This window comes from Macaca thibetana, chromosome X, assembly GCF_024542745.1.
Source record: "Macaca thibetana thibetana isolate TM-01 chromosome X, ASM2454274v1, whole genome shotgun sequence".
NCBI classification, from domain to species: domain Eukaryota; kingdom Metazoa; phylum Chordata; class Mammalia; order Primates; family Cercopithecidae; genus Macaca; species Macaca thibetana.
The window spans coordinates 48,821,098-48,844,929 of record NC_065598.1 but is presented as its reverse complement, the minus strand read 5'-3'; the positions used below and the strand labels follow the sequence as shown (position 1 = coordinate 48,844,929).

General features: G+C 47.7%; 2 protein-coding genes across 7 annotated transcripts in view; both read left to right on the top strand.

Annotated features, from left to right (window-relative positions):
- The window catches only part of PRAF2 (PRA1 domain family member 2), a 108,705-nt gene that overhangs the window by 24,683 nt on the left and 60,190 nt on the right, over positions 1-23,832 (top strand). The window contains exon 1 of one of the 6 annotated variants that reach the window (XM_050775746.1): positions 4,035-4,038. The exons of the other annotated variants lie outside the window; for them this stretch is intronic. The gene's annotated coding sequence lies outside the window, so the exon portion shown is untranslated. Of the gene's footprint in view, positions 1-4,034; positions 4,039-23,832 lie in introns of those variants that run through there. 6 annotated transcript variants of the gene reach the window in all.
- Positions 1-23,832, top strand: part of GPKOW (G-patch domain and KOW motifs) — a 50,738-nt gene that overhangs the window by 12,273 nt on the left and 14,633 nt on the right. The gene's annotated exons all lie outside the window — the stretch shown is intronic.

The following is a 23,832-nucleotide window of genomic DNA, read 5'->3' as shown; positions in this document are numbered from 1 at the left end:
CTGAACAGATAGGACTACACGTATGTGCCACAATGCCTGGCAAATTTTTTACATTTTGTAGAGACTGGGGCAGAGGGATCTCACTATGTTGTCCAGGCTGATCTTAAACTCCTGGCTTCAAAAAGTCCTCCCACCTCTGTCTCCCAATGTGCTGGGATTACAGAGGTGAGCCACCACACCCAGCCTGTTCAGTATCTTCACTGTAGTGATTGTTTCACTGATATAAACATATTCAAAACCTATCAAATTGAAGTCAATTATATCTCAACCCCTTAAAACTTAAAATAGCTGGGTGTCGTGGCATGCACCTGTAGTCCCAGCTACTTGGGAGACTGAGACAGGAGGATCACTTAAGCCCAAGACTTCAAGATTACAATGAGCTATGATCATGCCACTGCACTCGACTCTCAGTGACAGAGCAAGACCCTGTCTTTTAAAAAATCAAATATAAATTCTGAAAACAGGCTGGGCATGATGACTCACGCCTGTAATTTCAGCACTTTGGGAGGCCAAGGTGAGAAGATCACTAAGGCCAGAATTTTGAGACCAGCCTAGCCAATGTAGCAAGACTTCGTCTCTAATAAATAAATAAATAAATAAATACAATATTTTGTTAAATTAATGAATTGGGTGGGACTGTGAGAGAAATTAACTTAATCCTTGAATGACGTGAGGCTAAAAGGGGTAATTGGGTTTTTTAAAAATGATGCTGATAATTATTATTATTTTTGAGGTGGAGTTTCGCTCTGTCACCCAGGCTGGAGTGCAGTGGTGCGATCTCAGCTCACTACAACCTCCATCTCCTGGGTTCAAGCAATTCTCATGCTTCAGCCTCCCGAGTAGCTGGAACTAAAGGCACCCACCACCACGCCCGGCTAATTTCTGTAGTTTTGGTAGAGACAGGCTTTCATCATGTTGGCCAGGCTGGTCTCAAACTCCGTCCACCTCCGCCTCCCAAGGTGCTGGGATTACAGGCGTGACCCACTGCGCCCAGCTGGGTAATTGGGTTGTATTCATAAATGGACGAGGCTAAGAGGGGCATTGGTTTGAATCCACAGTGGGGCAGGGCTAAGTGAGGGTTTGCTCTCCCATAGTGTGATTGTAATCAACATTAAAGATAAGCACCTCCACTGCTACCAAATAGCTTGACTAGGCACAACACCAGCAATTTGGAAGCTTTGTTCCGAACTCTCTTGACAATCTTACCATGCATATCTCATTACCCCCACTTCCCAGAAGGGTACATTGAGGTGTCAGACAATGCAGTGGCTGGAGTTCCTCCCTCATGTCTGCATCCTCTCTACACCCCCAACCCTGCCAGCAGCCTTGGTGACACATGCACTACTCTCTCCGCCCCAGTCCTTGCCCCTGCCCCTGGAATTTCCGCCCTGCTGGTGTCAGCTCTCTCAGTGAACACCTATCCAGCATCCTGAGCCCCCACCCCTGTAATTCACGTCCCCTGAGGACATCCTTGGATCCCTTCATTCCTTCATGATTCCTCAAGCCTGAATACCTCCAAGCCTAAAAGCAGTTTCCCATCCCCAGACCTTAGAGTCTCCCATCCAGTTGGCAAGCTCCTGGATCGATGTTAGTAGATTCTGCCTGGTGCTTGGATGCCTCCCCTCACCATCCATCTGTCCTCAGCCCTTGGACAATGCCCCAGTCTGCAAGACTCTCCCATTCATGGAGCTACAGAGCCTCAAGTTCTCCTTCACAGTGTGTAAGCACCTCACTCTCACATCCACAGGTTCTTAAAACCTGGAGCCCCAGATTGGAAGCTGCCCTCTCCAGATTCAGGTGTGGAAGTCTCAACAAGAACTGGGAGGAGTAGTGAAGGAGGTCCAGGGTGTCCCCCATTAGACGAGGTCAGGTCAGAGGTGAAAGAGGCAGGGGACTGCAGGTGGAATGAAAGCAGTAACTGTTCAGCCCCTTTCGCCTACGAGGATACTGGGCCTCTGAAAGGTGAACCAGAGAGGCTGCACAACCAGCCAGAATGGACATTAGGACACAGTGTATCCACAGCCCATAGTGAAATAGTCACTGACCAAGTGAGTGTTGTAGGTAAGCTGCCTGAAACTGGTGTTGGCTTGTTGCAGGGACCTGGGCAGGTCCCTGAGCCTCTCAGACCTTACATTTCTTATTTGGCAAAGTAGTGGTGAAAGGCCCTCTCTCACTGCAATCCCATTCCTCCTTCCACTACAGTCACACTGTGTCCGCATGCTCCCTGCTTAGGGCTTATGTCTCCAGACACTCCCCTTTCCAGACACAGAAGAGACCTCGTTCCTCCACTGACATCGGCTAGTGTCCTATCTAACTCCAATGCATTCATTCAGAGCCTCCTTGATTTTGGGTCCCACCTCTCATTCACTCTCCAAGGGACCTGCTCTCTGCAATTTTTCTTTCTTTCTTTCTTTCTTTCTTTCTTTCTTTCTTTCTTTCTTTCTTTCTTTCTTTCTTTCTTTCTTTCTTTCTTTCTTTCTCTCTCTCTCTCTCTTTCTTTTTTTTCTTTCTTTCTTTCTTTCTTTCTTTCTTTCTTTCTTTCTTTCTTTCTTGAGAGGGAGTCTTGCTCTGTCACCCAAGTTGGAGTGCAGTGGATCTACCTCAGTTCACTGCAACCTCCACCTCCCAGGTTCAAGTGATTCTCCTGCCTCAGCCTCCCGAGTAGCTAGGATTACAGGCACCCACTACCATGCCCAGCTAATTTTTATAATCTTAGTAGAGATGGGGTTTTGCCATGTTGGCCAGGCTGGTCTCAAACTCCTGGCCTCAAGTGATCCGCCTGCCTTGGCCTCCCAAAGTGTGATTACAGGCATGAGCCACCGTGCCCAGCCTGCCCTTTCCAATTTTTGAGTCCCATAACCTCATAATGCTCAGAGCACCAAACCATTCTTTGTCTCCAAAAGCTCAAACAGTACTCAGTCCCACCACACATTTCCAGTTTCCCAATAGGGACAGTGGGAGATAAACCTCCCCTGCAAATACACTGAGTGCCTACTATGTGCAAAGCTCTGGTGGAGATTGCAGAATTCCCTAGTAAACTCAGGGTCCAGTTCTGTGTACCTGCTTTTAGTTGTCAGAGGTCAGACAGTATTCTAATTTCTCTGGGTTTCGACTTGCCCTTCCTGTGCTGAAATAACAGCATCCTGGGGTGGAAAAAGGAGCCAGTCCAGCGTCCTCGGCTAACGGAGCTAGGCCTCCTTGCTGGCCGCCAGATAGGCCACCCCGCAGATCCAGGAGCCAGGCACGGGACCCGCCAGCCTGTTTCCAAGGTCTGAGCGGATCACCAGGTGAGTGCGCCCCAGAGCACAAAACTCCTCGCTGACTGCCCTGCGTCCACCCGGCCGACAACTGGCCATGGAGCCCCGCACAGGGGGCGCCGCGAACCCTAGGGGGAACAGAGGAGGTACAGGAATTGGGGATATTGGGGAAGGACAGGGCGAGTCTCCGCCACCCTCGTCCCACCTGTCTGCTCCACACCTTTTCCTTCTGACAGGTGGTAAACAGAGCGGCTCTGACGCCCAAGTGGTGGTGGCAGGGGGAAGGGGCCCAGCGATGGAGGCTGGGCTCGAGGTCCCCTACTCACACCCACACCCTAGCGAAAGGGCCGCGCACCAGAGCAGGGGAGGGGGCTCTCAGAAGTCTCCAGGGAGATGTGCAGATGTGCGGGGAGGGGTCTGCCCGTGGTCACTGGGGACACCTGGGCACTCAGGGTCTGTAGTGAACTGGGGGGAGGGGACCTGTGGAGGGGAATCTGGAGGTACGTGGACCATGGGGGAACAGGCCCTCTGAGGGAATTCATGGGGGTAGCAGGGGTTGCCTAGGATACCTAGAGGGGAAACTGGGGGTCCCAGGGCTATGGGGTCAGGCCGTGTTCTCCCAGGATATCTGGGGAAACAGGTCCCCTGAGATATCGTGGGCAAAGAGTTGGGCATCCAGGGTGATTAGGGGGCAGTCGAGGACCTCGCGGGGAGTTCGGAGGTGTCCAGGACTATTGCAGTCAAACAGCGATCTCCAGGGACACCGTGGGAGCAGGCGGGGGTGCACCGGCTACCCGCGATGGTAGGGGATAGCGCGAGGGGAGGAACAGCGGCGACCTCCGAAACTATCGAGGGAGTGGCCAGGGGTCGCCGGGTATCCTGAGGGGCATTTCTAGTCTTCAAGCGTCCGGAAGCATGGGGGTTGGCCGAGGCCGAGGGTCGGCGTTGACCTGTCCCCTCTCCCCCGCAGGCCTGGGCCCCTTCTGCCCGCAGGCCCCAGCGCCCGACAGCGCTTGGCGCGGCTGGACGCGCGCCTCCTGGCGGCGGAAGCTGCGACCGACGTGGCGGCGCTGGTGCACAGGGCGGGCCATTGCGCCTGCGCCCCAAGTAGGGTGCGTGACTGGGACTGGGCCTCCCAGGGGGCAGGTTCGGAGAGGAGCTGGGTTCAGAGAGGAGCAGGCCTGGGGGGTCAGCAGCTACTGCCCTGCCTTGGGTGGGGCCAAGGGGCGCGATTTGGGAGGGCGGAGATCGGAGGGTGCTTCGAAGGGGAGGAGCCTTGGGGTTATCCTAGAATATTCCTTGAGGGTTATCGCAGTAGGCGAGGGCCAGACTAGTTGAGAGTGCGGAGCTGGATCCTCTTTCTGGCCGGCGGGGCTTCGAGGGTTCTTTCCGAGGGGGCGAGGCCTGGAGAGTGCTGGGGCGAGCACGCGGCGAAGGGGCAGGCCTGAAATGTGAGTCACGGGGATGGAGCCTAGGGGCCCATGGGGGCTGGGCTTGCGATGTCAGGAATGGGATGACGGTTAGAGGCTAATTAAAGGGTGTGCTCTGGAAGGTTCAGGAGCCAATTTTTTTTTTCTTTAATACTTTAAGTTTCAGGGTACGTGTGCACAACGTGCAGGTTTGTTACATACAACATGTGCCATGTTGGTGTGCTGCACCCATTAACTCGTCATTTACATTAGGTATATCTCCTAATGCTATCCCTCCCCCTTCCCCCCACCCCACGACAGGCCCTGGTGTGTGATGTTCCCCACAAGAGCCAAATTTTGAAGTAACATTCTCCAGGGTGGGCCGAATGGAGTTTGCGTGTGTGTGTGACCATATTTGGAGATAATCCTAAAGGTGTTATTTGAGAAATGTTTTCTGCGCTTTATTAGAGGGAGATAGGAAGGTAAGGTGTTCAAATGGCAGGACCCAAGATTATTTAAGGAGGTGGAGCTCTGGGGATTACTTGAGATGAGGGTGCGGAGACAGTTTAATTGGAGGCGTGGCTCGGAAGTAAATTCAAGGAGCTGCTGCTAGAAAGTGAATTTAAAGGGCAGGACTGAGATAATTTCTATGGAGAGTCCCAGCCGCTTTCTCCGCCTCTTCAATCCCCTAGCCTGCCTCTTCAATCCCCTAGCCTTTATCGCTCTGGGCTGTAAGGACAATAATGTCATGGATAGTCGCCTGCCCCACAGACCCCCTCACCTTTCATGCAGAGGTTCTATCATGGCAAATACAGCCAGACATGAAAACCCTTGGGTACTTTTCGGGAACTGTGAACAGTACCTGACTCTGGAGTCTGCCTTAATGAACCTTGGGGGCAGGAGGCTTGCAAGGGTATGGGGAAGGATGGAAGGTGAAGAAGGGCAGTGGACAAAGCTAGGCTGAAAACATAGCACAAGCCCTGAGCCAATGTTGAGAACTGGGTACGACTCCAAACTCTGGTGCTAGGCAGCCTGGGTTCAAGTCTGACTGCTACTACCAGCGTCCTCACCTTCAGTATGTTATTAAGCTCTTTGTGAAAAGCTTAGCTGCAGCCATACAAAAGAATGAGGTCATGTCCTTTGCAGGGACATGGATGGAGTTGGAGACCATTATCCTTTACAAACTAATGCAGGAACAGGAAACCAAGTACTGCATGTCCTCAGTATAAGCGGGAGCTAAATGATGAGAGCACATGAACACATAGAGGGGAACAATACACACTGGGGCCTATTGGAGATTGGAGGATGGGAGGAGGGAGAGGATCAGGAAAAATAACTAATGGTTACCAGACTTAATGCCTGGGGGATGAAATAATCTGTACAACAAATCCCCATCACACATGTTTATCTATGTAACAAACCTGCACATGTATCCCTGAACATTTTTTCCTTGTTTTGAGATGGAGTCTCAGACTGTCGCCCAGGCTGAAGTGCAATGGCGCCATCTCGGCTCATCGCAACCTCTGCCTCCTGCCTCAGCCTCCTGAGTAGCTGGGATTATAGGCGCCCACCATCACACCCAGTTCATGTTTGTATTTTTAGTGGAGATGGGGTTTCACCATGTTGGCCAGGATGGTCTCGATCTCCTGACCTTGTGATCTGCCCACCTCGGCCTCCCAAAGTGCTGGGATTACAGGCATGAGTCACTGCGCTGGGCCACCCCCGAAACTAAAAATTTTTAAAAATACCAAAAGAAAAGAGAAAGAAAGAAAAACTTAGCTACTCGAATGTAAACAAAATATATATTTTCATGTTAAGAATCAGAACAACAACAACAACAAAACCAAACCATGTAACCTGTATTTTTCTGGAACAACTTTCAGACTTTTTATTTGAAATACACGAGGTCATGGGTAGATAATCTATTGCAACCTTTTAGTAACTTTTTAACAGATAAATTGAGATATTATATATAATTTACATACCATACAATTCACCCATTTAAAGTATACAATTGGTTTTAGTATAGTCACAGGATTGTGCAATCATCATCCCATTGTAAATTTAGAACATTTTTGTCCCCCTAAAAGAAACCCCATGCCAGTCGCAGTGGCTCATGTCTGTAATCCCAACACTTTGGGAGGCTGAAGCAGGAGGATCACTTGAGCCCAGGAGTCCCAGACCTGCCTGGGCAACATAGTGAGACCCTGTCTCTCCTAAAAGTAAAAAATAAAGGTCAGGCACTGTGGCTCACGGCTTTAATCCCAGCACTTTGGGAGGCCGAGGTGGGCAGATCACAAGGTCAGGAGATCAAGACCATCCTGCCAACATGGTGAAAACCCATCTCTACTAAAAATACAAAAATTAGTTGGCCGGGCGCGGTGGCTCAAGCCTGTAATCCCAGCACTTTGGGAGGCCGAGACGGGTGGATCACGAGGTCAGGAGATCGAGACCATCCTGGCTAACATGGTGAAACCCCGTCTCTACTAAAAAATACAAAAAAAAATTAGCCGGGCGAGGTGGCGGGCGCCTGTAGTCCCAGCTACTGGGGAGGCTGAGGCAGGAGAATGGCGTGAACTGGGGAGGCGGAGCTTGCAGTGAGCCGAGATCGTGCCACTGCACTCCAGCCTGGGCGACAGCACGAGACTCCGTCTCAAAAAAAAAAAAAAAAAAAAAAAAATTAGTTGGGTGCGGTGGCATATGCCTGTAATCCCAGCTACTCAGGAGGCTGAGCCATGAGAATCACTTGAACCCAAGAGGTTGCAGTGAGCCGTGATCACGCCACTGCACTCCAGCCTGGTGACAGAGTGAGACTCCATCTCAAAAAATAAATAAATAAAAATAAAAATGTAGCCTGACATGATGGCAAACACCTGTAGTCTAGCTACTTCGGGGGTTGAGGCAGAAGAATCACTTGAGCGGGAGAGGTGGATGTTACAGTGAGTCCTGATTGCACCACTGCACTCCAGGCTAGGTGACACAGCAAGACCCCGTTTCAGTGGATGGATGAATGAATGAATGAATGAATGAATGAATGAACGAATGAATGAATTAACCCTATAGCCTTTTTTTTTAGAGAGATGGGATCTTGCTATGTTGCCCAGGCTGGAGTGCAGTGGCTATTCATAGTCGCGATCCCACTACTGATCAGCACGGGAGTTTTGACCTGCTGTGTTTCCAGCATGGGTAGATTCACCCCTCATTAGGCAATCTGGTGACAGCAAAGGTATTGGGGATCACATGGAAACTACATACCACCTACCGACCACAAAGTTTCAGAAAGGTGGAGCGGATGAATCGGACTATCGAAAATAGTTTAGGGAAAGTGTGTCAAGAAACAGAATTAAAGTGGGTACAAGATCTCCCTATGGTATTGTTTAAGATTAGATGTACCCCTTCTAGAAGAACAGGATATTCCCCTTATGAAATATTATATCATAGGCCTCCTCCCATACTACGGGGACTCCCAGGCACTCCTCGAGAGTTAGGTGAAATTGAGTTACAGCGACAGCTACAGGTTTTAGGGAAAATTACACAACAATTTCAGCCTGGGTAAATGAAAGGTGCCCCATCAGCTTATTCTCCCCAGTTCACCATTTCTCCCCAGGTGATCAGGTATGGATCAAGGATTGGAATATAGGACCCTTGTGGCCATGGTGGAAAGGACCCCAGACCGTCGTCTTGATCACTCCCAGAGCCACAAAGGTAGAGGGAATCCCAGCCTGGATCCAACACAGCCGGGTAAAACCTGCAGCACAGGAGACCTGGGAGGTGAGACCAAGCCTGGACAACCCCTGCAAAGTGACTCTGAAGAAGATGATAAGCTCTGCTCCAGTCACACCCATAAGCTGACTGGTCCACGTATGGCCGAAGCGTGAGAAAACTCATCATGGGACTCATTTTCCTTAAAGTTTGGACTTGTACAGTAAGGACTTCAACTGACCTTCCTCAGACTGAGGACTATTCCCAGTCACTAAGGTAGGACAAAATCAAGTCACTAAGGTAGGATAAAAGGTTGCTGCAGTCCTATTATTTTATAGTTATTATGAGTGTACTGGGACTCTAAAAGGAACTTGTTTGTATAATGCTATACAAGGTATATAGCCCAGGTATGTATATACAAGGCTATATACAAGGTATGTTGCCCAGGAATGACCAGCCTGATGTGTACTATAACCCATCTGAGCCCCCTATGACTTCTGTTTTTGAAATAAGATTGAGGACTGGCAGCTGGGGAAAAGCTGATACGAGTAAAGTAATAATTAGAACAGAAAATAAAGGAGTCCCTAAACAAATTATCTTAAAATTTTATGCCTGTGTGACAATCAACAGTGACCCATATGGAAATAGAATAAGATGTAGCTCTCTACATTGGGAATGGGGCTATATAGTAGAAAATAAGTATGTTTGTCATGAATTAGGACTGTGTAGTGATGAATGTAGTTACTGGTCCTGTGTCATTTAGACCACCTGGAAAAAAAAGATGAGAAGGACCCTGTCTGCCTTCAAAAAGGAAAGAATAACTCTTCCTGCACTAGTGGTCACTGTAACCCATTAGAACTACTAATTACCAATCCCCTTCATCCCCATTGGAAAACAGGAGAGTATGTAATTCTAGGAATTGATGGAACTGGACTGGATCCCCAAGTAAATATTTTAGTCCAAGGGGAAGTCCACAAGTGATCTCCCAAACCAGTGTTTCAGACCTTTTATGATGAGCTGAATCTGCCAGCACCAGAGCCTCCACAAAAAAGGACAAAGAACTTGTTTCTCCAGTTAGCAGAAAATGTAGCTCATTCCCTCAATGTTACTTCCTGTTATGTATGTGGGGGAACCGCTATGGGAGACTGATGGCCTTGGGAAGCCCAAGAATTGGTGCCTACTGATCCAGTTCCTGACATAATTCCAGTCCAGAAGGCCCAAACTAGCAACTTCTGGGTCTTGAAAACCTCAATTATTGGACAATACTGCATAGCTAGAAAAGGAAAAGACTTCACCATCCCTGTAGGAAGGCTGAATTGTCTAGGACAGAAGCTGTATAACAGCACAACAGGGACACAGGGACAGTCACCTGGTGGGGTCTAAACCATACTGAAAAGAATCCCTTCAGTAAATTTCCTAAATTACAGACTGCTTAGGCCCATCCAGAATCTCATCAAGACTGGACGGCTCCTGCTGGACTATACTGCATATGTAGGCACAGAGCCTACACTCAGTTACCTGATCAATGGGCAGGTAGTTGTGTCATTGGCACCATTAAGTCATTATTTTTCCTACTGCCTGTAAAAATAGGCAAGCTCCTAGGTTTCCCTGTCAATGCCTCCCTAGAAAAGAGGAGCATGGCTATAGGAAATTGAAAAGATGACGTGTGGCGCCTCAAAAGGATCATACAGTACTATAGGCCTGCCACAAGGGCACATGATGGCTCATGGGGATACTGTACCCCCATCTACATCGTCTACATGCTCAACTGGATCATACAGTTACAGGCCATCTTAGAAATAATCACTAATGGCCGGGCGCGGTGGCTCAAGCCTGTAATCCCAGCATTTTGGGAGGCCGAGACGGGCGGATCACGAGGTCAGGAGATTGAGACCATCCTGGCTAACACGGTGAAACCCCTTCTCTACTAAAAAAATACAAAAAAAACTAGCCGGGCGAGGTGGCAGGCGCCTGTAGTCCCAGCTACTCGGGAGGCTGAGGCAGGAGAATGGCGTGAACCCGGGAGGCGGAGCTTGCAGTGAGCTGAGATCCGGCCACTGCACTCCAGCCTGGGTGACAGAGCGAGACTCCGTCTCAAAAAAAAAAAAAAAGAAAAAGAAATAATCACTAATGCAACTGACAGAGCTTTGACTCTTTTAGCCCAGCAGGAAACCCACATGAGAAATGCCATCTATCAGAATAGATTGACCTTAGACTATTTGCTGGCAGCTGAAGGAGGAGTCTGTGAAAAATTCAACTTGACCAATTGCTGTCTGCAAAGAAATGTCAAGGACAGGTAGTCGAAACTATAGTTAAGAGACATGACAAAGCTGGCACATGTACCCATGCAGGTTTGGCATAGGTTTGATCCTGGATCCCTGTTTGGAAAATGGTTTCCAGCTCTAGGAGGAGTTAAAACTCTTACAATGGGAATAATAATAGTGTTAGGAACCTGCATGTTACTCCCCTGTATGTTACCTGTATTTCTCCAGTTACTAAGAGGCATCGTTATCACCTTAGTTCATCAAAAGACCTCAGCACAAGTATACTACATGAATCACTATTGATCTGTCTCACAGGAAGATCTAGATAGTGAGGATGAGAATGAGAACTCCCACTAGTGAGTGAGGTTCTCAAAGGGGGGAATGAGGAGCGAGGCCATTTCTCCTACTGTCCCCTGTCTCCAAAGAAAAGGAGGAAGTAAAAACTAAAAAATAACAGACTGATCGGCACCACTGGCCAGGCCTGTAGGTTAAAGATTAACCCACACCCTAACCACTTGTGCTATCTATAGATCATAGACAATGGTATGGAGAAACACTTGCCTTGCTCACCACCCCCACCTAGTCACATACCCCATGCTTGTTCAATCTATCACGACCCTTTCACATGAACCCCTTAGAGTTGTAAGCCCTTAAAAGGGCCAGGAACTCTTTCTTCGGGGACTTGGTTCTTGAGATGCAAGTTTGTTGATCCTCCCAGCCGAATAAAGCCTCTTCCTTCTTTAACCCAGTGTCTGAGGGGTTTTGTCTTGTGGCTCATCCTGCTACAAAATCATCCAGAGATAGCATGAGTTGGGATTCCAAAAAAAGAAGCACTAAATGCCAGGGTGATAAGCCCAAAATGCATATTGGGGGAATTTACATGCAGAGTGCTGCAGAGACAGAGACCACACTCTGTCCTTATGAGGGACAGCAAGAGAAAAGGGATGTTCTTCCTAGGTATGTCCACAGCCAAAGGGTCATGGTATGGAGTTTATATGAGGCTTTAAGGAATTTGCTCAGGGCTAGGGTCAGTTTCTTTCAGTGTTTGGGCAATAACCCAAATACCTTTATCAATGCCTGGGAATGTTCAAGGCCTTGGTTTGGGTTCAAGCCTGCTGAGAAAAACCTACAGCTCACTGGGTGGAAGAATGGCCAAAGCACTCTGATTTTAGGTCAGAAGACAAAAAGAAAGGAGGTGGAACTCAGGGATCCTACACTGGGTGTGGACCTCTTTGCATTTATCCTACTTGTTCATTGAACTTCTTGGAAGTGTAGATTAAAGTTTCTCCATCAGGGACCCACGTGGTGGCTCACGCCTATAGTCATAGTAATTTGGGAGGCTTAGATGGGCAGATCACTTCAGGTCAGGAGTTCGAGACCAGCCTGACCAACATGGTGAAGCCCTGTCTCTACTAAAAATACAAAATTAGCCGAGCATGGTGGCGCATGCCTGTAATCCCAGCTACTCAGGAGGCTGAGGCAGGACAATCACTTGAACCTGGGAGGCAGAGGTTGCAGTGAGCCAAGATTGCACCATTGCACTCCAGCCTGGGCAACAAGAGTGAAACTCTGTCTCAAAAAAAAAAAAAGGCAAAAAGGCCAGGCACGGTGGCTCACGCCTGTAATCCCAGCATTTTGGGAGGCCGAGGTGGGCAGATCACCTGAGGCCAGGAGTTTGAGACCAGCCTGGCCAATATGGTGAAACCCTGTCTCTACTAAAAACTACAAAAACTAGCTGGGTGTGGTGGTGGGCACCTGTAATCCCAGCTACTCGGGAGGCTGAGGCAGAGAATTGCTTGAACCCAGGAGGTGAAGGTTGCAGTAAGCTCAGATCATGCCACTGCACTCCAGCCTGGGCAACAGAGCGAGACTTTGTCTCAAAAAAAAAAAAAGAAAAAGAAAAAAGAAAGAAAGAAAAAGACAAGGTCGGGCGCGGTGGCTCAAGCCTGTAATCCCAGCACTTTGGGAGGCCGAGACGGGCGGATCACGAGGTCAGGAGATCGAGACCATCCTGGCTAACACGGTGAAACCCCGTCTCTACTAAAAAAATACAAAAAAAAACTAGCCGGGTGCGGTGGCGGGCGCCTGTAGTCCCAGCTACTCAGGAGGCTGAGGCAGGAGAATGGCGTGAACCCGGGAGGCGGAGCTTGCAGTGAGCTGAGATCCGGCCACTGCACTCCAGCCTGGGCAGCAGAGCGAGACTCCGTCTCAAAAAAAAAAAAAAAAAAAAAAAGAAAGACAAAGACAAAAATTAGCCTAACATGGTTGCAGGCACCTGTAATCCCAGCTACTCGGGAGGCTGAGGCAGGAGAATTGCTTGAACCAGGGAGGTGGAGGTTGCAGCGAGCTGAGATTGAGCCACTGCACTCCAGTCTGGTTGACAGAGGGAGACTCCATCTGAAAAAAAAAAATTAAAAAAAGCAAGTTTCTCCATCAGGCTGGGCATGGTGGCTCATGCCTGTAATCCCAACAGTTTGAGAGGCCTTGGATGGAAGATCCCTTGAGCCCAGGAGTTTGAGACCACCCTGGGCAACATAACAAGACCTCATCTCTACAAATAATAATTTAAAAAAAAAACCTGGGCATGGTGGTGTGTGCCTGTAGTCTCATCTACTTCGGATGCTGAGGTGGGAGGATCGCTTGAGTCTGGGAGGTCGAGGCTGCAGTGAGCTGTGTTGAGCCACTGCACCCCAGCCTTGGTGACAGGAGACCCCATTTCAAAAAAAAAAAAAAGTTTCTCTGTCAAATGTGGGAAGTCTTTAGCTGTTATTTCTTTGGACATTTTTTTCTGTTCCTTCCTGTGGAGTCCTGATAACTAAGCAACAAGGAAGGGGCCCTAGTTCAGGAAGGGCCCCAGGCTGGGAAGAACAATGAACAGTTGTTCTGAGAGATGGCTAATCACAAGCAACCTGCTGGCACAATGACCTCATTCCACCTGGTAGGCCCCTCCAGCTTGAACCTCCAGCCCACACCTCTTAGCAGACAGCCCCTTCTCTGCTGCCTGTTGTACCCTGCAATGTATCTTCATACTTTCTCTAACAAATCTGCTTTTCTTTTTTTCTTTCTTTCTTTCTTTCTTTTTTTTTTTTTTTTTGAGATGGAGTTTAGCTGTTGTTGCCCAGGCTGTAGTGCAATGGCATGATGTCGGCTCACCGCAACCTCCATCTCCCAGGTTCAAGCAATTCTCCTGCCTCAGCCTCCTGAGTAGCTGGAATTAATTTTGTATTTTCTTTAGTAGAGACAGGGTTTCTCCATGTTGGTCAGGCTGGTCTCAAACTCCTGACCTCAGATGATCCTCCCGCCTCAGCCTCCCAAAGTGCTGGTATTACAGGCGTGAGCCACTGCACCTGGCCTTTTTTATTTTTATTTTTTTTGGGGGGGATGGAGTCTCCCTCTGTTGCCAAGGCTGGAGTACAGTGGCGCAATCTTGGCTCACTGCAACCTCCGCCTCCTGAGTTCAGGTGATTCTCCTGTCTCAGCCTCCCAAGTAGCTGGTATTTCAGGCATGCACCACCATGCCCGGCTAATTTTTGTATTTTTAGTAGAGATGGAGTTTCACCATGTTGGCCAGGCTGGTCTCAAACTCCTGACCTCAAATGATCCGCCCACCTCGGCCTCCCAGTGTGCTGGGATTACAGGTGTGAGCCACAGTGCCTGGCCTAAATCTGCTTTTCTTGTTTTTTTGGTTTTTTTGTTTTGTTTTGTTTTGTTTTTGTTTTTGTTTTCTGGGACAGAATCTTGCTCTGTCGCCCAGGCTGGAGTGCAGTGGCGTGATCTTGGCTCGCTGCAAGCTCTGCCTTCCGGGTTCGCGCCATTCCCCTGCCTCAGCCTCCCAAGTAGCTGGGACTACAGACGCCCACCACCACGCCCGGCTAATTTTTTTTTTTTTTTTTGTATTTTTAGTAGAAACGGGGTTTCACCAGGTTAGCCAGGATGGTCTCAATCTCCTGACCTCATGATCCGCCTGCCTCGGCCTCCCAAAGTGCTGGGATTACAGGCGTGAGCCACCGCGCCCAGCCAAATCTGCTTTTCTTTAGCTATGACTGTCTTGGTAAGTTCCGTTACTGCTTGTGACACAGGCTCCAGCTACTCGCAGCCATGATACTTCCTGTCTCCACTTCTTTCATATATGTATGTATGTATGTTTAATGTTCCCCTTTCATCTTGCATGTCTCCACTTCTGGTGGTATTGATGTTACTTGTGTGTTGGTGCACCTAATGGTGTCCGATATTTCTCTGATGCTGTGTTCATTTTTCTTGATTCTTTCTACTGTCTAGTCTTCAGTTTGCATAATCCATATTGTTCTCTCTACTAGTTCACTGGTGCTTTCGCCTGCCAACTCTAATTTACTGTTATCCCCTCTAGTGAATTTTTTTTTCTTTTCTCTCTTCTCATTTGGGTTATTATACAGTACTATTCAACTTCAAGATTTGCGGGGTTTTGTTTTGTTTTGTTTTGAGACTGAGTCTCACTCTGTCGCCCAGCCTGGAGTGCGGTGGCGCAATCTCTGCTCACTGCAAGCTCTGCCTCCCAGGTTCACACCATTCTCCTGCCTCAGCCTCCCAAGTAGCTAAGACTACAGGTGCCCACCACCATGCCAGACTAATTTTTTTCTATTTTTATTAGAGACGGGGTTTCACCATGTTAGCCAGGATGATCTGGATCTCCTGACCTCGTGATCTGCCTGCATCAGCCTCCCAAAGTGCTGGGATTACAGGCATGAGCCACCGCACCTGGCAATTTGTGGGTTTTTTGTAATTTTTACTCCTTTGTTAATCTTCTCTATTTGATGAAATAGTGTCATCATACCTTCCCCTTCCCTTAAGGTTTTGTTGTTGTTGTTGTTATTGTTTTTGGGTTTTTGTTTTGTTTTGTTGAGACGGAGTCTAGCTCTGTTGCCCAGACTGGAGTGTAGTGGCACCATCTCAGCTCACTGTAGCCTCTGCCTCCCACATTCAAGCAATACTCCTGCCGCAGCCTCCCGAGTAGCTGGAATTATAGGCGTGCACCACCACTCCCTGCTAATTTTTGTATTTTTAGTAGAAATGGGGTTTCACCATGTTGGCCAGTCTGGTCTCAAACTCCCGACCTCAGGTGATTCACCTGCCTCGGCCTCCCAAAGTGCTAGAATTACAGGTGTGAGCCACCACGCCCGGCCTATTTTATTTTTTATTTTATTTTTTATTTTTATTTTTGAGATGGAGTTTCACTCTTGTTGCCCATGCTGGAGTGCAGTGGCGTGAGCTTTGCTCACTGCAACCTCTGCCTCCTGGGTTCAAGCAATTCTCCTGCCTCTGCCTCCCCAGTAGCTGGAATTACAAGCATGTGCCACCACACCCAGCTATTTTTTTTTTTTTTTTTTTTTTAATTTTTAGTAGAGACGAGGTTTTACCATGTTGGCCAGGATGCTCTCAAAGTCCTGACCTCAGATGATCCACCCACCTTGGCCTCCCAAAGTGCTGAGATTACAGGCGTGAGCCACCGCACCCAGCCTATTTTCTTGAATAAATGTGTCTCCATTTGCGACATGACCTTTGACAATTCCCAGGGGGTTGTTGTTTTATTTTTTAATAATTTCCACCAGTTATGCTTGCCTTGTTGGGGAGAAGGTCCACCAAGCTCCTCGTCCCACCATTCTGGAAGTCCTTCTCTCTCTAGCTTTTAAAATGGTGATATATAACTAATAGAGAAGAACATGCATACAATGTACATAAACAGTTTAATGAATTGTAAAATTAATATACGTGTAACCCCTGCCAGGTTAAAAAAGAGACTGTGACCAATTCCCCAGAAGTCGCCTGCACACTTCTGAAATTGCTTTTTCTACTTAACAAAGTATTCCTAGCTATTGTTCCCTGTCACTCTAGAAGAATTTTTAAACCTGTTTAATCACGGTATCGCATACACTGATATATAAGCATATAGATTGATGAATTGTCACAAATAACACATAAAAGCTTACTGCCATGGTTTAGATATGGTTTGGCTCCACCAACCCTCGTGTTAACATTTGATCCCCAGTGTTGGAGAAGGGGCCTGATTAGAGGTGTTTGGATCTTGCGGGTGGATCTCTCAGGGAGGGAGTGAATGAGTTCTCACTTAGTTCCCTGGAGAACTGGTTGTTGAAAAGAGCCTGGCAAAGGCCAGGCGCGGTGGCTCACACCTGTAATCCCAGCACTTTGGGAGGCCGAGGTGGGTGGATCACGAAGTCAAGAGATCGAGACCATTCTGGTCAACATGGTGAAACCTCCGTCTCTACTTAAAATACAAAAATTAGCCAGGCATGGTGGCACATGCCTGCAGTCCCAGCTACTTGGAGGCTGAGGCATGAGAATCGCTTAAACCCGGGAGGCAGAGGTTGCAGTGAGCTGAGATTGTGCCATTGCACTCCAGCCTGGGTGACAGAGTTAGACTCTGTCTCAAAAATAAATAAATAAATAAATAACTTAGCCTCAGTTATTCCTTTATAGCAACATAAACAGTCTAAGACACTTATTTATCAATAAAGTAAGTGGCATCATAGCTCACTGCAGCCTCCAACTCCTGGGCTCAAGCAGTCCTCCCATCTCAGTCTCCCCAGTAACTTGGACTACAGGCAGGCACCACCATGCAAGGCTAATTTTTTAATTTTAGAGAGATGGGGGGGGTCTTGCTAAGTTGCCCAGGCTGGTCTCGAACTCCCAGCCTCAAGTGATTGTCCTGCCTCAGTCTCCCAAAGTGTACTAGTTCTTTTTTTTTTTTTTTTTTGAAATGGAGTTTTGCTGTTGTTCCCCAGGCTGGAGTGCGGTGGCGTAATCTCGGCTCACTGCAACCTCTGCCTCACAGGTTCAAGCAATTCTCCTGCTTCTGCACCCGGCTGTGATTTGTATTTCTTTCTTTTTTTCTTTTCTTTTTTCTTTTCTTTTTCTGTGTGTGTGTGTGTGTGCGTGCGTGCATGCGATGGAGTTTCACTTTTGTCGCCCAGGCTGGAGTGCAATGGCGTGTTCTCAGCTCACTGCAACCTCTGCCTCCGGGTTCAAGCGATTCTCCTGCCTAAGCCTCCCGAGTAGCTGGGATTACAGGCCTTGCATGGTGGTGCCTTCCACCACGCCCAGCTAATTTTTTTGTATTTTTACAATAAATAGAGATGGGGTTTCACCATCTTGGCCAGGCTGGTCTCGAACTCCTGACCTCAGGTGATCTGCCCGCCTTGGCCTCCCAAAGTGGTGGGATTATAGGCATGAGCTACCGTTCCCGGCCTGTATACCTTATGTTATGAAATATCTGATTATGTCCATTGCTTATTTTTCAGTCAGGGATTTCCTGCAGTTTATAGTTATTGAATTGGAGGAGCTCCTTGCATTTTGGGGATATTGACCCTGTATGTTTTATGCATGTTACTTTTTGGGGATTTTTTGAGACAGGGTCTTGCTCTGTCGCCTAGGCTGGGGTGCAGTAGCACGATCTTGACTTACTGCAGCCTTGACCTCCTGGGCTCGAGCAATCCTCCCATCTCAGCCTCCCGAGTAGCTGGGATTACAGGCACCTGCCACCATACCCTGCTAATTTTTTATTTTTACATTTAATTTAATTTAATTTAATTTTTGAGACAGAGTCTCACTCTGTCACCCAGGCTGGAGTGCAGTGGCGCGATCTCAGCTCACTGCCACCTCCACCTCCCGGGTTCAAGCGATTCTTCTGCCTCAGTTTTCCAAGTAGCTGGGATTACAGGTGGGCGCCACCATGCCTGGCTAATTTTTGAATTTTTAGTAGAGACAGGGTTTCACCATATTGGCCAGGCTGGTCTTAAACTCCTGACCTCGTGATCCACCCGCGTCGGCCTCCCAAAGTGCTGTGATTACAGGTACAGGTGTGAGCCACCGCGCCAGGTCAATTTTTGATATTTTGTAGAGATGGGGTTTTGCCATGTTGCCCAGGCTGTTCTACTTTTTTTTTTTAATACTTTTTAATAAAATACAAATTTTTGTCATGTCCCATAACCTTCTCATGACTTCCTCATTACCCCAGCAAAGTCCTAAGATTCCCTGCTATCCATGACCTAGCCTCTGCACATCACTCCAACTTCACTTCCTGCCATCCTTCACAATCCTTTTTCAGTCTTCAGTCCATTTTGGAAGTAGTGCTGGGCACAATTAATCCCCATTTTGTCTGTTTGACCACCCTTCCCTACAGCCCTCTGTGTCTGAGGTCTTAGACACATTCGTAATCCCTGATTTTCCCATCTCATATGAGTTCCTTGGAGGCAGGACCTGTTAACAGAGTGGATACTCAACTAATGATTATTGAATGAACAAAAGAATAAATGGCTGGTTTTGTAAAACTTGGACATGGTCTTCCTTAATTATATGGTAAGCAAATACTTTTCTAAATGTTGCTCCTGAGTTTTTCAGTATGAAGTAAAGACAGAAACAAAGATCTTTTCTCTTATTATATATTTTTTCTTCCTCCTTCATTTTTACTCTTTTGTTTACAGACAGGATCTCACTATGTTGCCCAGTCTGGTCTCAAACTCCTGGGTACAAGTAACACTCCCACCTTTGCCTCCAGGGTAGCTGAGACTACAGGTATGAACCACCATTATATTTTCACCACCAAAAATTTTGCATCAAGGTCTACTGCGGTGGCTCACACCTATAATCCCAGCACTTTGGGAGGCCAAGGCAGGTGGATCACTTGAGCTCAGGAGTTCAAGACCAGCCTGGCCAACATGGTGAAACCCCATCTCTACTAAAAATACAAAAATTAGTGGGACGAGGTGGCACATGCCTGTAGTCTCAGCTACTCGGGAGTCTGTGACAGAATAGATTGAACCCGGGAGATGGAGGTTGCGGTGAGCCAAGATCACGCCACTGCACTCTAGCCTAGGTGACAGAGCAAAATTGTCTCAAAAAAAAATGCATCAGGATCAGGTTAAGCTGGGGTAATCTCCATGATACATATCAGGAACAAGTCAGAGACAAAGTGTGAACCAGCTGAGAAGGTAAAACGCTCAGGTTTTCCTAGGAACTCTTGCTTAAAAACAAAAAGCAAAACTCCTTCAGGGACCTCTTGTCCCAGTGTGTATAAGGCTGCATTGCGCACATTGCCTCAGGCAGCTGCTTTAGGAAGTGGGTATCACTTCCACCCCGGACAGTTTGCATTGCAGGCAATGGAACCAGTGGAGAAGCCTGGTAGAGAACACCTTAACCAACTGATTCATGTTCATGTAATTAACAATAGGACTTATCAACATCATGAACTCCCTGATATGATGTGATTATAAGGGCACATCATCTCCATGACATTCTTGCCCAAAACTCATAATCTCAGTCTAATAATGAGAAATCACAAGACAAATCCATATTAAGGGGTGTTCCAGAAAATAACTGAACTATATTTTTCAGAAGTATTTTCTGGGCCAGGCGTGGTGGCTCAGCCTGTAATCCCAGCACTTTGGGAGGCCAAGGTGGGTGGATTACCTGAGGTCAGGAGTTCAAGACCAGCCTGATCAACGTGGTGAAACCCTGTCTCTACTAAAAATACAAAAATTAGCTGGGCGTGATGGCACACACCCGCAATCTCAGCTACTTGGGAGGCTGAAGCAGGAGAATCACTTGAACCCAGGAGGCAGAGGTTGTGGTGAGCCATGATGGCACTGCTGCACTCCAGCCTGGGCCACAGAATGAGGCTCCATCTCAAAAAAAAAAAAACAAAAAAAAACAGACAAGGGGCCAAGCATGGTGGCTCACACCTGTAATCCCAGCACTTGGGGAGGCCGAGGCGGGTGGATCACGAGGGCAGGAGTTCGAGACCAGTCTGGCCAATATGGTGAAACCCTGCCTCTACTAAAAATACAAAAATTAGCCAGGCGTTTGCGGGTGCCTGTAATCTCAGCTACTCGGGAAGCTGAGGCAGGAGGAATTCTTGAACTCAGGAGGCAGAAGTTGCGGTGAGCCAAGATCTTGCCACTGCACTCCAGCCTGGGTTGACAGAGCGAGACTCCATTTCAAAAATCAAAAACAAAAAACAAAAACAAAAAAACAAAACCAGGCTGGGTGCAGTGCCTCACGCCTGTAATCCCAGCACTTTGGGAGGCCAAGGCAGGTGCATCAGAAGGTCAGGAGATCGAGACCACCCTGGCTAACATGGTGAAACCCCGTCTCTACTAAATATACAAAAAATTAGCCAGCCATGGCGGCACGCACCTGTAGTCCCAGGTACTCAGGGGGCTGAGGCAGGAGAATTGCTTGAACCTGGGGGAAGTGGAGGTTGCAGTGAGCCGAGGTCATGCCACTGCTCTCCAGTCTGGGTGACTGAGGGAGACTCCGTCTCAAAAAAAAAAAAAAAAAAAAGAAGTCTGAAGTCTTTTTCTTTTTTTTTTTTTTGACATTAAGTCTTGCTCTGTTGCCCAGGCTGGAGTACAGTGGCACAACCTCGGCTCACCGCAACCTCTGCCTCCCGGGTTCAAGCGGTTCTCCTGCCTCAGCCTCCGGAGTAGCTGGGATTACAGGTGCCCAACACCACGCCCAGCTAACTATTTTATATTTTTAGTAGAGACAGGGTTTCACCATGTTGGCCAAGCTGATCTCAAACTCCTGACCTCAGGTGATGCGCCCACCTTGGCCTCCCAAAATACTGAGATTATAGGCGTGAGCCACCGCACCTGGCCAGAAGTCTTTTTTTTTGTTTGTTTCAAGTCAGAGTCTCACTGTATTGCCCAGTGTGGAGTGCAGTGGCACGGTCTCAGCTCACTGCAGCCTCCAGCTCCCAGGTTCAAGCAATTCTCCTGTTTCAGCTTCCCCAGAAGTCTTTTATTTTAAGAGACTGAGTTGGCCAGGCATGACCTCGTCTCTTAAAAAAAAAAAAAGAGTTGGCCAGGCGCGGTGGCTCAAGCCTGTAATCTCAGCACTTTGGGAGGCCGAGACAGGCGGATCATGAGGTCAGGAGATCGAGACCATCCTGGCTAACACGGTGGAACCCCGACTCTACTAAAAAATACAAAAAAACTAGCCGGGCGAGGTGGCGGGCACCTGTAGTCCCAGCTACTCGGGAGGCTGAGGCAGGAGAATGGCGTGAACCCGGGAGGCAGAGCTTGCAGTGAGCTGAGATCCGGCCACTATACTCCAGCCTGGGCGGCAGAGCAAGACTCCGTCTCAAAAAAAAAAAAAAAAAAAAAAAAAAAAAAAAAAAAAAGAGTTAAAGAAACTGAGCCTCACTGGCTTTGTTGCCCAGACTGGAGTGCAGTGGTGCAATCATAGCTCACTGCAGCCTCCAACTCTTGGGCTCAAGCGATCCTCCTCCCTTGGCCTCCCGGAGTGCTGGGATTACAGGCATGAGCCACCGTGCCTAACCTTTAAATATATATATATATATATATTTTTTTTTTTTTTTTTTTTTTTTTTTTTTTTGAGATGGAGTCTCGCTCTGTCACCCAGGCTGGAGTGCAGTGGCGCAATCTCGGCTCACTGCAAGCTCCGCCTCCCGGGTTCACGCCATTCTCCGGCCTCAGCCTCCCGAGTAGCTGGGACTACAGGCGCCCGCCACTGCGCCCGGCTAATTTTTTTCTATTTTTAGTAGAGACGGGGTTTCACCATGGTCTCGATCTCCTGACCTTGTGATCCGCCCGCCTCGGCCTTCCAAAGTGCTGGGATTACAGGCGTGAGCCACCGCGCCCGGCCTAAATATATTTTAAAGAATTTTGTTGTCTTGGAAAGCAAAGTGGTTTTACCCTTGAGATTCCAGGGCCCATCCCAGGATGCCCAGGGCTTCTAGGCCTGGAAACATGGCCGTGAGATTGAATAATGGGTTGCCTGTTTTTAAGACCATTCTCCAAAAAACCATACTAATCTACCTTCCAAAACATGGCATGTCCCCATTTCATTTAATTTTATATATTTTACCCAGTAATGGGATGGCTGGGTCATATGGTACTTCTAGTTCTAGATCCTTGAGGAATCGCCATACTGTTTTCCATAATGGTTGAACTAGTTTACAATCCCACCAACAGTGTAAAAGTGTTCCTATTTCTCCACATCCTCTCCAGCACCTGTTGTTTCCTGAGTTTTTTATGATTGCCATTCTAACTGGTGTGAGATGGTATCTCATTGTGGTTTTGATTTGCATTTCTCTGATGGCCAGTGATGATGAGCGTTTTTTCATGTGTCTGTTGGCTGTATGAATGTCTTCTTTTGAGAACTATCTGTTCATATCCTTTGCCCACTTTTCGATGGGGTTGTTTGTTTTTTTCTTGTAAATTTGTTTGAGTTCTTCGTAGGTTCTGGATATTAGCCCTTTGTCAGATGAGTAGATTGCAAAAATTTTCTCCCATTCTGTAGGTTGCCTGTTCACTCTGATGGTAGTTTCTTTTGCTGTGCAGAAGCTCTTTAGTTTAATTAGATCCCATTTGTCAATTTTGGCTTTTGTTGCCGTTGCTTTTGGTGTTTTAGACATGAAGTCCTTGCCCATGCCTATGTCCTGAATGGTATTACCTAGGTTTTCTTCTAGGGTTTTTATGGTATTAGGTCTAACATTTAAGTCTGTAATCCATCTTGAATTAATTTTCGTATAAGGAGTAAGGAAAGGATCCAGTTTCAGCTTTCTACTTATGGCTAGCCAATTTTCCCAACACCATTTATTAAATAGGGAATCCTTTCCCCATTTCTTGTTTCTCTCAGGTTTGTCAAAGATCAGATGGCTGTAGATGTGTGGTATTATTTCTGAGGACTCTGTTCTGTTCCATTGGTCTATATCTCTGTTTTGGTACCAGTACCATGCTGTTACTGGGTATATACCCAAAGGATTATAAATCATGCTGCTATAAAGACACATGCACACATAGGTTTATTGTGGCACTATTCACAATAGCAAAGACTTGGAATCAACCTAAATGTCCATCAGCGACAGACTGGATTAAGAAAATGTGGCACATATACACCATGGAATACTATGCAGCCATAAAAAGGATGAGTTTGTGTCCTTTGTAGGGACATGGATGCAGCTGGAAACCATCATTCTCAGCAAACTATCGCAAGAACAGAAAACCAAACACCGCATGTTCTCACTCATAGGTGGGAACTGAACAATGAGATCACTTGGACTCGGGAAGGGGAACATCACACACCGGGGCCTATCACGGGGAGGGGGGAGGGGGGAGGGATTGCATTGGGAGTTATACCTGATGTAAATGATGAGTTGATGGGTGCTGACGAGTTGATGGGTGC